The sequence below is a fragment of the Dermacentor andersoni genome, chromosome 1 (assembly GCF_023375885.2).
Source record: "Dermacentor andersoni chromosome 1, qqDerAnde1_hic_scaffold, whole genome shotgun sequence".
NCBI lineage: Eukaryota > Metazoa > Arthropoda > Arachnida > Ixodida > Ixodidae > Dermacentor > Dermacentor andersoni.
Window position 1 is genome coordinate 356,058,263 of NC_092814.1, and position 16,305 is coordinate 356,074,567.

General features: G+C 48.7%; 1 non-coding gene across 1 annotated transcript; it reads right to left on the reverse strand.

The window, feature by feature from the left end:
* Nucleotides 1-630: 630 nt before the first annotated feature.
* On the reverse strand, nt 631-703 carry TRNAK-UUU (transfer RNA lysine (anticodon UUU)). The gene has a single exon. It is a non-coding gene; the product is annotated as a tRNA-Lys (tRNA).
* Between the last annotated feature and the right edge of the window lie 15,602 nt (nt 704-16,305).

Sequence of the window (16,305 nt, forward strand, 5' to 3'; positions counted from 1 at the left end):
ATAGAAGGTTGTACTTCGAGGGGATCACTATCCGCCCGACTCAAGAAACTCAGACTGAAGCTTCTGTATTTATTGTGCTATTATTTCCCTAGACTTAACGAATATATTTATCTAAAAATATATTATTATGCCTCAAGGCGCAATACTAGTGTTCGCGAAATTATTATAGAGAACGAAACGAAAATGAACTTGTGTGCTGGCTCCATTTTTGTCCGAGCAGTACGCCAGTGGGACAGGCTGACTGAAGAGCAAGCGCGTTGCGTAAATGAAGATGTCCTGTATTTGCTGATGTAGCCCTCTTGCTGTAATGCCCTTTGGCACTGCGAGTAACCTTTAAATAAAATAAATGAAGTCGTTTTAATCACTGCCAGTTTCAGCCAATGGGTTTATTCGCTTATTAAATGAGAATAACTAATTAAATTTGAGGTTTGCTTTTCGCCATCCTGAATACAAAGAAGGTTAGAAAAAAGCTCTTTATTCCCATTTTTTATTCTAGCAGAAATCGCGCGAAACCGGCGACCATTGCTTGACGTATTCAAGCCAAAGCGTTTACGCATTCTTTTGCGTGTGCCCCGAAGGATTCAAACCATTCGTACGCATAGAAAAGGAAAAAAAAAGAAGTTACAGCGACGCCCGAGCAGGGGCTCGAACCCTGGACCGTTAGGTTAAAAGCCTAACGCTCTACCGACTGAGCTACTCGGGCTTGGAAGCAATATTGCCGAAACTTTTCTCTGCATAGAAAAAGCACTATTGGGAAAGAAAAGGAAGCTAAGCCGTTATCCAAGGCTGTTAGGTTCAAAGCCAAACAGTTCACGAATCTCAGCTACTCGCAGCAGCTCAGAGGGATTCAAAACTTTCGTACACATAGAAAAAGAAAACTCTCAGTGCCCTTCCACTTTTTAAAGAAGGATTACTAGTGAAGCTGTGCATGAAGGCCCCTTAATGGCAAACTCCATCTCCGCCGCGGGTCGTCTCGGCATTACAATATCTTTGGGATCGGAGCACGTATGGGGACTGCTTAACGTCTTTTTCATCTCCGCCACGGGTCGGGCCAGCATTGCACTACTTTCGGTATCGGCCCACCTATGGGGACTGCTTAACGTCTGCTTCATCTCCGCCGCGGGTCGGCCCGAGATTGCACTATCTTCGGGATCGGACCACGTATGGGGAGTTTTTCTTTTTTTTTTTTTTTCCTTACCACGCCAACGGCAGGAATATTTCCTTGGATGGTAGAGGTATACAGCTTCACTGTAAAATTTAGCCTCGCCCGAATAGGAGCACAGACCCTGGACCGTTAGGTTGAAAGCCTAAAGCTCTAAGGCTGAGTTTCTAGAACTTGTAAGGAACGCTTCGCAAACTTTCGTCTGCTTAGAAAAAGAACTATTGGGAAAAAAAAATACGCTAAGCCATCCTCAAGGCCGGTTGCGTTAGAAGCTTAACAGTCCACGACACAGCGCTTCTTGCACCAGCCCCGAAGAATTCGAACCTTTCGTACGCCTAGAAAAGGAAAAAAAAAAGAAGTTACAGTGACGCCCGAGCAGGGGCTCAAACCCTGGACCGTTAGGTTAAAAGCCTAACGCTCTACCGACTGAGCTACTCTTTTTTTTTCTTTATTGCCAATCCTCGACATATCACCACAACACACATTCCTTAAATGACATACACAAAGAGGAAAGAAAAAAAAATAATGAATACAAGAACCGAACAAGAAACAGTAATGTACACATTCGTTGCCGTCAGCTACTGTGCCATGACATTGTCTTATTAAAATTCCTTGAGTGCTGTCAGGGATTCAACCCTGTAAAGCCACTCAGGAACAGGCTGTTGCAATTTCTGCGCTTCTACACATCGTTGCATACATTCTCGGAAGTATACACGCGCCGGTCGGGCATCCGGGTCACAATGGTAGCCCGCCATTCTTGCGCGCCATAAACAGTGGAGGCCCGTAAGCATGATGACGTCGTACGGGAATCCTTCGTCATCATTTACTGCCAGAAACCTCATTCCATGTGGATCTATCGGTAACTCCTTTTAGAGCGCAGCTCTTTGGCGTCCGTTCCTGGATTTCGCGTCGTCGTCGGCGTTGTCGTCGGCCTCGTAACCAGCTCCGCCCCCCTTTCATCCCCCCAGCGCTAGCAGCGACCGACTGATACCGCTGGATGCCGCTGACGCCGCTAGAGAGTCAAGATAACGTGACTGCATAGAACACCGTCGCCGCCATGCAGAAAGAGGAGGAAAGGGTCCCCCCCCCCTGTTCTTGTGTGGCGGATAGGGTGCTCTTCAGTTGCCGACGCGCCGGTTATTTCACGTAGGCCCCGGCACGTCGACGAATACGTGACCACCTTCCCACGGCTAGACCTGGTTCTTAGCGCTGCGGAAGCGAGGGTATCATATTGTTTGTGTCGGCATCGGCGGCGTTGTCCCTGAAACCAACTCCGCAGCTGGGGTTGACTCACTATCGGCGTCAGCGGCATCAGTCAGTCGCTGCTATCTCTTCCCTCCTCCCTTTATCGTGTTGTCCGCTTGCTGCGCGCGCTTCTGCCCCCATCGTTTGCCGCTGGGTGTACACGCCGCCCCCCTCCCCCCTCTTCCTGCGAGTCTCCGGTTGTCAAAGCGCCGGCTCGAACTTAATTCCTTTCTTCGCTCCTCCCCCAATGCAACCCCTGTGCGGTGGCAATCAGAGAGCCAGATCGGTGGCGGCGGATCTGTATATGTGCACCGCCCGAGCCGAAATTGCCGCTGCCGTTCGCCCTGTGCGGTGGCAATCAGAGAGCCAGATCGGTGGCGGCGGATCTGTATATGTGCACCGCCCGAGCCGAAATTGCCGCTGCCGTTCGCCACTGCGAAATTATCTGCCAGTTCTTTCTGAGCCATGAGCGAGACGACCGATGGAAGTCCTCCGTCTGCTGCTGCTGCTGCTGCTGCTGCTAAACGAGCTGCCAGAGCAGAGGCCCAGCGCCGTCGCCGTCAGAATCCAGAGGTGCGTGCCGCCGAAGCAGAAGCTTACCGTCGCCGCCGTCGAGATGATCCAGGAGTACGCGTCGCCGAAGCAGAGGCTAAGCGCCGCCGCCGAGAAGACCCTGCCGTTCGCGCCGCCGAAGCGGAGGCTCATCGCCGCCGTCGAGAGCAACCAGCAGTAAGCGAGGCTGAAGCAGAAGCTCATCGCCGCCGCCGAGAAGACCCTGCAGTTCGCGCCGCCGAAGCGGAGGCTCATCGCCGCCGTCGAGAGCAACCAGCAGTAAGCGAGGCTGAAGCAGAAGCTCATCGCCGCCGCCGAGAAGACCCTGCCGTTCGCACCGCCGAAGCGGAGGCTCATCGCCGCCGTCGAGAGCACCCAGCAGTAAGCGAGGCTGAAGCAGAAGCTCATCGCCGTCGCAGAGAAGACTCTACCGTTCGCCCGGCCGAGGCCGAGGCCAAACGCAAACAAAGGCTCGCAAACAGTCAGGGTGCAACAAATGCAACAAAAAAATTCTGTGATAGCGCATACATGTGTTGCTCGATTTCTTTGCCTCAATCTATCGAAAAGGTGAAACAGCTTATTTGCTGCGCTCAAATTTCGCATTAGGAAGTAACGTAATCGTCGGTAATTTTTTTATTGTCCTTTGCAACACGTCGCAAAAAAAAAAAAAAAAAAACCCTCCCAACAGTGGATGTAGACATGATCTATGCTTTCCGGTTTTTTACAAATAAGGCAGTGAGTTCCCCATGGCATGTAGAACCCACGACGTTCCAGGAAGATTTTAACATGTAAGGTACCGGTATGTAATTTAAAGAAGGAAGATTTCGTGGCTGGTTGAACTGGCATCAGCTTCACGCTTTTCAATACGTCTAGGCCTGTGCCTCCACTGTACACGGCTCTGTACATGGGTACAAGCAAAACACTGTCACACAAATCACGGTATAACTTTTTCCGTTTTGCACTCCACAAATATTCACTTGAAAAACGAACACGCAAAAAAGAAACACTCTGAACTATTTCCCGAAAGAAACCACGGACAGATCCTGGCTTTATTTCTGTACCTACTACAAAGTCGGGAAGTGCTCTTGGCAGCCTCATTTGAATCACGGTGCGCAGAAATGGGTTATTTGTACCTCGAAAAAAGAAGAACCTGTTCACTAGTTGGCTCAAGAAAAGGTGCGCCAACCCCAGACCGCCATCCATCACACGCCGGAAGAGATTATCTCGGCTGCATCGCTCCCAGCTTGATGCCCACACGAAAACAACGAACACGCGGTGCAGTTTCTGCACATTAATCCGAGAGCACTGTAGGACCTGCATGACATACCAGATCTTTGTCACGAGAAACATGTTGCACGCTGTAGCTCTCGCGAATATTGACAAGTAACAGGCGTTCCATCGGTCGGCTTTTTCTTTTAGTTCTTTTGTCCGATCCTTTCAGTACTCGCTACTGTCCCTGTAGGCATCAAGGGGTGCGCCAAGGTACTTAACTGGCGAAATTCTGTCGTTATTTGAATTCCTATCGCGAAAGAGCCTAAAGCTCTCTAACATTTTCAGGGGCATAGGCGAGTGTCACGGCCCGCACTCACGCGCAACAAGAACGGCGCCTGGACGTCGAGCTCGCCGAGGCCGACGAAAGAGCTGTTCCGCAGCGCCTGGGTGAAGTTTGTGCCGACGGCGAAGCTGCCGAACAAGAACTCGAGGCCCCACGGCGCCATCTGAACGGCGGCCAGCATCTGCGACCCGAGGCACGAGACGAACGGCGCCGACGCCTTCCACTCGAGCAGGGCCACGGCGGACACGTACCACACGACTACGCCGCGGCTCACGCGTCCGACGGAGATCTGCGCGTGGCGGTTCGAAACGAGGCTTCTCAGAGGTGCATACTGCTAATGCAGTATTCGGAATGTTCCCTGCAACGACTGATGGACGACAAGAAGCCGAGTAACCAAATAATTACTTCCTATGCTTAGTATTCCTGCTGAAATGAAAAAAAAAAAAAGGACGTAATCGCCTTCATTGGCAAGGCTTGAATTGCAGTTGGCTAAAGTGCTGTCATCGGTCAAGCATTTTCGCAGGTACCTTCTGTACAAGAGGAGTTCCGTGCCGTGTTGCTTCTTTTTATTCGTGAGCGAGAAAGATCAGCTGAGCTGAAAGGTTCGATAATTTTTTTGGTACTTCAAACCAAACAAAAAATGAAGTCTGAGGAGGATTAAGAGATATTAAATGCTATTTGGAATTATTACAAAAAATAATATGGAAAATGGGAAATGAAATTGGACGAACAGACAATTTGCCGCAGCTAGAAGCCGAGCCCACACATGGTATGTGGGTTCGCCCTCCACATCTTGTGCGGCCTTATGCGTCGGCCCTGGTCTAGCCCAGATTGTCGTATTGTTCGTTTGCGCTTTCGTTAATGGACTCGGAGACCTTCGATTTATTTGAATTTTTGATTTTAGTTCGATATATAGTTCCATGTTCAATTTTCAGCAACCGGACAGTGTTTCTTGAGGTGGATGAGGGGTGCCATTGCCACGTGCATTTGTTATCGTACTTTTTTTACGCCTTAAATGTTGCTGCTTTCGCTTCATGCTTGTTACGACCATCCGGTTTAATTTTTCAGCGCAAGACGAGCTTGCAACCTTCAATTTCTATTGGGTAAAAGGTGTTGTAGCGTCTACTACGACAGATCGCTATCAGATGGGCACCGTGAGTGGAGCATGTTCCCATATTTCCGGGATCACCACCAGCATACGAGACTTGGATAAGGGACTGATTGGCAGCAGCGTGATTCGACTGGTTAATCGCAATGTGTGTTGCCTGTCACCCCCACCCATAGCGGGCCCAAATTCGGCCAAATACGTTTGTCGATTACAGTGTATCATAGAGTTTCATGTATTAATCACTAGAGGCAACTCTGGCGCTAGTGTATACGTGAGCTGCAAGCGGCGTGGTTCAGTCAGCATGGGAATGAAGGGTAGTACATGGATTTGCCGTAACTTTGTCCTTCTGGCTTCAAAGGGTATCGCGTCTTTGTAAACTCTTCGTTTTCAACATAGTACTGTGCAATAAATAATTAAAAAATGCAGTATCATGATCCTCTGACGGCAGGATTCGAACACACCACCTCTAGCACTATTACGTGCACGGACGAATGCATCGAAAAGCGACATAGAACGCCCATTTGAATTTTTCGCGGGCAAGCCATGGCGCGTTGAGATACTTGGTGCGTTTCGATTCGGCTTCCTCGACAGCCTGAATTGCTGCTATCAGTAGCGATTGCTCGTGTTCGCAGTATTTTGCACTTCGCAAAGTATAGATTGCTCAATGAAGGCCGATAAAGCGTCATAAAGAAAGCCGCAAGAACGTCGAAATCCACAAACACGAAGATCTGACAAATCCATGTACTACCAATTAATAGAGTGTTTTAGTTGAGCGTCTTTACGGTACGCTCCGCTCCGAGCGGCCCCGCTAAGCCACAGCGGAGCGGCGGGCGATTTTCACGTTTTAGTTGCACGTTTAGCGTAGCGGAGCGGACCTTTCGTAGTTGCAGCGCCCCCTGGCTAAATTCAGGGTAATGAAAGAAAATAAAAACACTTTATGATCACTCTTATACCGTAAAACGTATATATGTATATATATAACTTGTTTCTCCATGAAGTATCTAGACGTGCGCTTGTAATGCGTTACCGGTCCATTTTATCCAATGGAAAATAAAGCGCCGTCTTGGGGAACGCCACGTGTTAGCCAGCGCGCTTGCTTTCGGCATCCAATCCAATCCGTTCGGACGCCAACGCTAGCCAAAGTGCTGCGCGGCACGCTCCGCTCAGGCAGCTTCTAAGCGGACCGTGTTCCTCGCTCCGCTATCCCGCTTACGGCTAAGCGGACGGCGCATGCGCATTCGCGCTTCCGCTCCGCTTAACTGCTTAGCGGAGCGTAAATACGCTCAACTAAAACACTCTAATACCATGGTAGCTGAACGATTGCAGCGCCAGAGTTAAAATAAAATTAAATTATGGGGTTTTACGTGTCAAAACCACGATCTGAATATGTGGCACTATGTGGCAATATGTGGATTAATTTTGACCACCTGGGGTTCCAGATTAATGTGCGCCTAAATCTAAGTACACGGGTGTTTTGCATTTCACCCCTATCGAAATTCGGCCGGCGTGACCTCGCGCGCTTAGCACCGCCACACCAAAGTCACTAAGCAACCGTGGCGGGTAGCGCCAGACTTCCCTCTAGTAGTTATTGTGGAAAACTGTATACGTAACATAGCTCCTTTGGTTGATTTGGCAACATACGCCTGTAACACCCACGAGACTATATGCCTTATTTCGTGCATTAGCCAAGCGTATAAAAAAAATGCAGGAAAAGAAGAACGCCCGCACGCACACACGTACTCACGCGCACGCACGCACATAGACAACGACTCACGCCAGCCGGGTCCCGCGAAAGTAGAATGGCGGTGCAGAACATGAGCATCGTGGCGCTGAGCGGGAGCACGCGGCGCAGCTGGCCCCGGGACACGCGCAGCACGTGACCCAAGCACACTGCCACCGCCATACGCCACACGCGGTCCGAACTGCACGCGCGCAAACACGGCGGAGCGTCCAAGAACGGCGACACGCAACGAGATAGATGTGGACAGAGAAAGAGGCAAACTGGGTAGAGGACGACCACTGATTCGAACCTGAGCTTTGTTGTTGCGTCCGAATTTCAAGCCTCCTAAAAAATTGTGCTCGAAAGTTAACTCGATTGTCAAGTGCTCGAATGACTGAAGTAAGCAGGGAGCCAGATGCTGCGACACAATTCCATAGCTTGTCCTTGCTTTGTCTGCTGTTAACGTGTGACATAACAAACCCTGCGAAATGAAAGAAGCGGTAAGGATGGGCCCCCAAATGAAAGAGAGGCAATAGAAACCATTTTAAAAGCGATGCTCTAGCGTTATCGTTTTGCTGAGTTCGCAGATTACGCAGTACAGTTACTGTTTTCATGTTTTAGTAACGCAAGCACATAGTTTCTCTGTAATCTCGGGCATATAGACTAAAAAGACAATTAGGCAGAATGATGATTGTCAAAGTCAAACGATAGCTTCCGAGTAGACATGATGAGATATAATGCTGGGCACACTTGTTGGCTAGCTACATTGTTTAAGCGCTACGAGACGTGCGAGTGCTGTTATGACGCAACTGCCTCCAGGACCGGCCGGGGTCACGAATAACGTTGACACCTATCAGGTACAATGGTATTAGGATTGTGCCAGCTTTCATAATTCTGTCTCCGCCGTCGGCCTACTTTACTCGGCCAGACAGCCGTCCACGCAAAGTGCGGGGGAGAGCCAAAGAAAGCTTCGCTCAAGAAAAAAGAAAAGGAAGAAATGGGGCGCTGCGTACCTTCAAGGATCAGCACCTTTAATACGGTCCACCTGTTTTGCTTCAATGACGGGCTGATATATTTAACTCCAGGCACGCACTGGTCTCCATGAACAGGTGAATCTGGCTGGCGTGGCCGGTGTGTATCCGATGTTTTACAACGGAAGTTTGACCCAATGACCGATCATCGCGATCAAAGATGTCCCGGTATGGGACAAAAAGGCAGCGAAGTGCGTCCGCATGGTGGATCGGAAGGTCAGGAGCGATCACTGTCGTGAAAGTTTCTACTAATTGGGTTGTAGGACCTGAAGCAACAGAGGTAGGTGACGCAGTATCAGTAGTTAGGGCAGAAGTATGGTAGCCGCAAGCCGGGGTCAATGTTGCAAGAGATAAGCCCTGAGGTAGCACTTGAGCGCAGAGGCCTAAATTCACTACAGGGAGAAAGGCGGCATTGCCTTTTATGCGGACGACTGTGCATGGAAATGCGACGTTCTGTAACAGGAGAACAATGGCGTTGGGCGACACGATGTAATCGCAGTCAGCGTTAGGCGGATCGGGTAAACGGCAGTATAGGTCAAGTTCGGTGAGGTAGGCGAACGTAATCGACGGAACATAATCGACTCGGCGTAGGATCAGGAGGGTGAACGGCATGCGGTAGGGCGAGTTGGACAACACCCGCAGAGCGGCCAATAACGGTCAAATGTGCCGACAGAAAATGAAGGCCTACGATGATTTCGTGAGGGCACTGCTCCAACACGGAAAACAAAACAGAAGCATGGCGTCCAGCTACAGTGACACGGGCGGCACGCATCCCTGTGAGAGCCGGAGTTCTACCGTCGGCGACCCGGACGACAGCGAGCGGGGCAGGACTTAGGACTTTCTTTAGGTGCGTATGGACGTTCGAGTTAATAACCGGTATGTGTGCTCCTGTATCAATTAGTGCTACTACAGGTACAACGTCCACGTCTACTTTGATGAGGTTGTGATGACCAGGCAATGTAAGCAGAGGAATTTTGGGTCGGGTAGTCGTAGCAGGCTCATCTCTCGTAGCAGCGCCCGTTAGTTTTCCGAGGAGCGGAGTGAGAAGAAGGAGACGGAGAGCGACGAGGCAGAGGTGTGCGGGAAAGACGTGGGCGTGGCGAAGGGGAACGGTTTGGTCGTGCGGGCACAGATGTCGGAACGTTGTCTTCTTAGATGTGTGTCTGTGGGCGGGGACTACCAGGCGGGCGCCTGCTGTTTTGAAAGCTCGGCGAAGACTGGGAGTTCTAGATGTGCGACATTGGCGGGAAATATGTCCAAGGCGTCCACACTAGAAGCAGATAGGCCTGTCGTCAGAAGTGCGCCATTCTTCCGGGTTTCGATAACGAGGACGAGCTTACGAACTGCGCGGTAGATCGGGTACACCGGGTGAGCAGTAGTCGGGCCTCTTGACTGGGCAAAAGGACCGAAGTCCGACGTTGGCCAATTCCTGCCGCACAACGGTCTGGATCAGGGATATTGTTGCGTGGAAATAGTCTGGGGCGAGAGCCTGGGGAAGAACTGGAGAGGCAGCTGCGATCTTCTGGCGGACGATGCGCAAATACTGTCGGATGCAGCCGACACGGGTGGCACACGGAGGTCCAGATCTACCTGCGATCTACCAACATCGCAGGTAGATGTTGCAGCCGCGTTAGGAATGCGAGAAAAGTCGTGGGCAATGCGACTGATTTTGGCTTTTTCGAAATGGCAGCATTCAGCAATGAAGCCGTGCACTATCGAAGAGCTCTTGAAGACCAGGAGGGTAAACGCGTCGTCCGCGGTTCCTTTGGGGATAGAGCGACCTTTCCAGCTTTTGGCATCTTCTCGTCAGCCTTGCGACAAAGCGCAAGCACGCCCTGAATATAGGTAGCATACGACTCAGTGCAAGTCTGAACTCGGCACGCAAGGTCTTTCTGCACAGCACGCCGGCCGCCAACAGGCTTTCCAAACAAATCAGTGAGCTTTTGCTTGCACGAGTCCCAGCTGGTGAGTTCCTCTTCGTGGTTCTCAAACCAGATGCGTGCCGTTCCCACGAGGTAAAAGATAAGGTTAGCGAGCATGAAGCTCTGGTCCCAGTGATTGCTCGTGCTTATCCGTTCGTGCAGTTAAAGTCAATCTTCAACGTCGGTATTATCCGTGCCAGAAAAGGTCTCTGGGTCACGCGGTTGTTTCATGATGACGGTGGGCGATGACGGCTCGCCTTGAGCTGGTATTGCCGATGCAGCCAAGTAGCGCCTGCTGCGTTAATTCGTCCTGTGTCTTGGAGAGTGCGCAACCTCCACCAAAACGTTACAGGTAGAAGAGAGGTTTAATATATTTACATGGTATTTACAAAGCATTCACTGGCATACATGATGGAATCCAGTCCGCGCGATATCAGCGAGCGCCATCGTTTTCTGTAGGACCGTACAGAGGACGATGACGCTCGCTGTGTTTGGTAACATTACCACTGAATCTAGCCCACACTCCACAATGTATCATAAGTGTTGTTTTCTTTCATCCTCTCAGTTCTTTCCTTCCTTCTTTTTTTTTGCTGCGCTGAGTGTTGTCACCTGAAGGGAGCAGCTTTGACGCTTCGTCAGTCACGTGTTCGCCTTTATGTCAAATCCACTTACATCTATCTGTGTGTTTGTTCTAAAACAAATTGTTAAAATTGCGCATAGCAGAGGATAGAATTAAAACCAACACTTTGAACCCATGCTGGGAGGCCACTTGTGTCAGTGGTTCAGGTGAGCTCTCGCGGAAGGCGCAGCATTCTAGGGCTTTGCTTTTTTTTAATCGTAGTGCCTCTCCGAAGCAGATGTACTGCGCCGACTGCTCTCCTCATGCTCTTGTAGTTTGGGTAGAGGGGCATTTTCCCCCTTTTTTTTCTGGGAGCCTTAAAGGCGCTGTCACTATTGTTCTATGGCGTTCGGTGTGAATGTAACCTGAGGTCGAAGGCATCGAAGAATCAGTTCCTCTCTCTTCGCAGAGTGTAATAGTAACGGAGCATGGTGGTATCCGTTACAGCATGTTCTTCTCGTCGTTGTAATTTTTTGTGCTACTTAAAGCGATAGCTAGTATAGCTAGTAATGTCGTCACTGCCATTATGATGCGGTGGCGTCTCTTCTATTTACTGCACAGAAACGAGTTCGTGTCATGGGGTTCCTGTTGTGCGGGCACCCAACCTACATTAATGAACGTTGTGCCAATTGTGAGTTCTTTAGCGAGCATGTGTATGCGTTTGGCTCGGGATAACTTAATCCAGAAAATCTCGTGCTCACTCATCGCCTTTTCTGAATCCGTGTATATGCATCCATTCAGACGCTCGTTAAGAAGAAGCTTTACTTTAGCTCGGGTGCTATCTAAATACATGTAAAGGGAGAATTCGTTTTCCTCGGCAACCACTCTACCAAATTTGACTATGTCTGTTGCATTTAAAAGAACAACTTGAAATCTGGTGACTGTTTGTTTCAAATTTTTGATGAAAGCCAATTTTTTAAAAGAATGATATCACAATCCTGTGAATTGCATGTGATAATACATCTAAAGCGAACAAAATTGATATGTTATGTATGAATCTGAAAAAATTAGTAATGTGGAAGTACAACTTTTGCAGAACCCTTGGACACAACGTAACAACTTCACGTAAGATATAAATTGACATATAGAATTTGTCCGCTTTAAATGATATAAAGAATGCCGTTTAGAGAACCGCGATATCTCTTCTTGATGCAGAGCTATTAATTTGTAAATTTCGTCCTTCTGAAAATTCTTTTAACAATATACAGGCCCTAGATCGAAATTCCGCTTCAACAGTCATTAGAACTTAACTTTATCTCTCAAATACAACGAATTTTATTAAAATCGGTCCAGGGGTTATCTCAAAAATGCGTTTCTGCGTTTTACATGTATTTGAATAGGTCGCGTCGGAGTTGGGCCTGAGCTAAGGCTTCATCTTAAGACTGAGGCTTCATCTTAAGACTGCTGTTTGGAAACAAATTGTGCTATAAAGGTCGGGTAATATTAATAATGAAATGAGTAAATCTTAACGTTCCTTAGTTTCCTGCTAATGCAATTAGCCTTCCGAACGGGAATTGGCGTGTATCATACAGCTAAAGAAAGAAAGTAAAAGCTGCTTGTCTCGCAGAAAAGGGTCAACAAACAGGAGCGTACCCTAAGCTTTCACTGTGGCGCAGCATTCATTGGATTCTTCAATGTTCCTTGTTTTTCTTTTTCCTCACTTGGTAGTGTGCGTTTTTGTTGAGTACATTACGCAATAGTTAGGCCCCGTCTAGGGGTTTGAACATGCAATTCCTAGCATACAGGAGTGCTGCCGAGCCATGGAAGTCTTTTAATTACTTTCTACTACGTGACGCCACAGTCGAGCGATCGGAAAGCGCGTTTCCCCCTCTTGGCCGGCGGGGACGGGAGGCTTCGTTCCGGCCGCGAAGCTCCCCACGTCTCAGTAAGGTGCCTTGTGGTGGTCTCGTACGGACTATGCCCTCTCGGTGAGCGCAAATTTCCCCTCATCTTTTAAGAGGTTCAATACTTACAAGCATTTGTCTCGCAAACCATATTTATTTCAAGGAAATTTTCCACGTCTCAATAATTTCTCTCGTCGTATTCGAGTTCTGATTGCCGTGTTATAGTTTGTTAACGAAGCTTTCCCTCAAGTCTAAATATTTTAAGGCAGTTTGTCGTGTGCGTATCATGGCCACGCACGCTTATATCGCCTTCCGTTTCTCTACCACGGGTGCGCTTTAAAACCACGGCGCTGCAATTTTGCTTCATAGACTTTCCTTTCCTTCCTTCTTCTCCGCCCTTAAACTGACTCTCTTAACTACTACACGCAGAGACAAAGCAGCAGCGCGCGCATTAGATCCCATAGATGAGATGAATATTTACAATTATTATTAGGGTTATAATTATATTCGAGTGCTGATTGCCGTGTTATCGTTTGTTACCGAAGCTTTCCCTCAAGTCTAAATATTTTAAGGCAGTTTGTCGTGTGCGTATCATGGCTACGCATGCTTATATCGCCTTCCGTTTCTCTACCACGGGTGCGCTTTAAAACCACGGCGCTGCAGTTTTCGCTTTGCTTTCCTTCCTTCTTCTCCGCCCTTAAACTGGCTCTCTTAACTACTACACGCAGAGACAAAGCAACAGCGCGCGCATACAATCCCATAGATGAGATGAATATATCTATATATATAGAGAGAGAGAACTATCAGCCATAGCTCTCGTAGTATAGCCCTCTGGGCCGTTTCCTTTTTCTTTCTTCTTTCTTTTTTTTTTCTTTTTTCTTTCGAAAGTAGTCCTATTAGGGTTATTATAATTACACGAAGGTATTTCGCCCTCGTCAGCAGCAGTCCTTGAGATTGTTATTCTGGCGGCTAGCTTCCCACGCTATGCGTGCCGCCATCGCACCTGGTTAAGCTTCTCCTAGACGCTAGAGTTACACTATGTCCGCGCAACCTTGAGCGATCGGAAAGCGCGTTTCCCCCTCTTGGCCAGCGGGGACGGGAGGCTTCGTTCCGGCCGCGAAGCTCCCCACGTCTCAGTAAGGTGCCTTGTGGTGGTCTCGTACGGACGATGCCCTCTCGGTGAGCGCAAATTTCCCCTCATCTTTTAAGAGGTTCAATACTTACAAGCATTTGTCTCGCAAACCATACTTATTTCAAGGAAATTTTCCACGTCTCAATAATTTCTCTCGTCGTATTCGAGTTCTGATTGCCGTGTTATAGTTTCTTAACGAAGCTTTCCCTCAAGTCTAAATATTTTAAGGCAGTTTTCCTTGTCTCTAAAGCCGCTCGCGTTCGCTCTTCTCCTCGGGCAGCCATTTTTCCAAGAAAGTATGCCTTCCAACCACTCGGCTATCGCGGATCGCGAACCGACTATCGCGGACAACATGAGTCCCTTTCCACGTAAGTGTGAGGCTCGGAGCAGGAGCTGTGGCGCTTAAAAGTAGCCTGGGGCCTGACGAACCAACCGACTGAGCTATCTCTTCGGGCAACATCGAAGGGTCACGAGTTCAAATCGCCTGTTATGTTCCTTTTTTTTTCGCCCCTTTTTCTTTTTTTCTTCTTTCTTTTAATGTCTTTTCCTTTATTTTATCACTGTACGGGAACCCTCCTAAAATATATAAAAAAAAAGAAAGATATATATCTTCAAATATGTATGGCCTCACATGTACAGGTCATAAATACCAGGTTCTCTAGCCGAGTGCCATCCGTGCGGTATATCCGAGCTCAGATTGGTACACCTTGACTGATCAAATAGGGCACCACTGTATATTAAATGAGGCGTACAACTCCTGCGGGACCCGCCGTGGTTACTCAGTGGCTATGGTGTTAGACTGCTGAGCACGAGGTCGCGGGATCGGATCCCGGCCACGGCGGCCGCATTTCGATGGGGGCGAAATGCGAAAACACCCGTGTACTTGGACTTAGGTGCACGTTAAAGAACCCCAGGTGTACGAAATTTCCGGAGTCCTCCACTACGGCGTGCCTCATAATCAGAAAGTGGTTTTGTCACGTAAAAGCCCACAATTTATTTTAAATTTAACTCCTGCGCGGACGATACAGTATCCGCCTCCCGTGCAAGAGGACCGTGATTCAAATCCCGGACCGCAGAATTCTCCACTGGAAAATACCAGAAAAAAAAACAAAAAACCATGTGTTGAGAAAATTGCACAAACAGGCCTGGAGTGCGGCCTGATCCCGGGGACCAGAACCGGTAACGCACTCTCTCACCAGAGCAGGATTGGCCACCCTGGTGCAGTACTTGGCCACAACCTCCTATATGAACACAACAATCAAACCCCGGCCCTCAGTTCCCAGCAGCTGCGAAGCAACTGACCACGGTGGCGGTCAGACCTGCGACGCTGCAGAGGGTGCTAAGAATGCCTGGCTCCGGACAGGCCGCCATTGGAATATGAACCTGGCAACGTTTAACGCTAGAACGTTATCTAGTGAGGCGAGTCTAGCAGTGCTATTGGAGGAATTAGAGGGCAGTAAATGGGATATAATAGGGCTCAGTGAAGTTAGGAGGCCAAAAGCATATACAGTACTAAAAAGCGGGCACGTCTTGTGCTACCGGGGCTTAGCAGACAGACGAGAACTAGGAGTCGGATTCCTGATTAATAAGAACATAGCTGGTAACATACAGGAATTCTATAGCATTAACGAGAGGGTGGCATGTCTTGTTGTGAAACTTAATAAGAGGTACAAAATGAAGGTTATACAGGTCTACGCCCCTACATCTAGTCATGATGACCAGGAAGTCGAAAGCTTCTATGAAGACGTGGAATCGGCGATGGGTAAAGTCAAAACAAAATACAGCATACTGATGGGCGATTTCAATGCCAGGGTAGGCAAGAAGCAGGCCGGAGACAAGTCAGTGGGGGAATATGGCATAGGCTCTAGGAATAGCAGAGGAGAGTTATTAGTAGAGTTTGCAGAACCGAATAATATGCGGATAATGAATACCTTTTTCCGCAAGCGGGTTAGCCGAAAGTGGACATGGAGGAGCCCGAATGGTGAAACTAGAAATGAAATCGACTTTATACTCTGCGCGAACCCTGGCATCATACAAGATGTAGACGTGCTCGGCAAGGTGCGCTGCAGTGACCATAGGATGGTAAGAACTCGAATTAGCCTTGACTTGAGGAGGGAACGGAAGAAACTGGTACATAAGAAACCAATCAATGAGTTAGCGGTAAGAGGCAAACTAGAGGAATTCCGGATCAAGCTACAGAACAGGTATTCGGCTTTAACCCAGGAAGAGGACCATAGTGTTGAAGCAATGAACGACAATCTTATGGGCATCATTAAGGAGTGCGCAATAGAAGTCGGTGGTAACGCCGTTAAACAGGAAACCAGTAAGCTATCGCAGGAGACGAAAGATCTGATCAAGAAACGCCAATGTATGAAAGCCTCTAACCCTACAGCTAGAATTGAACTGGCAGAACTT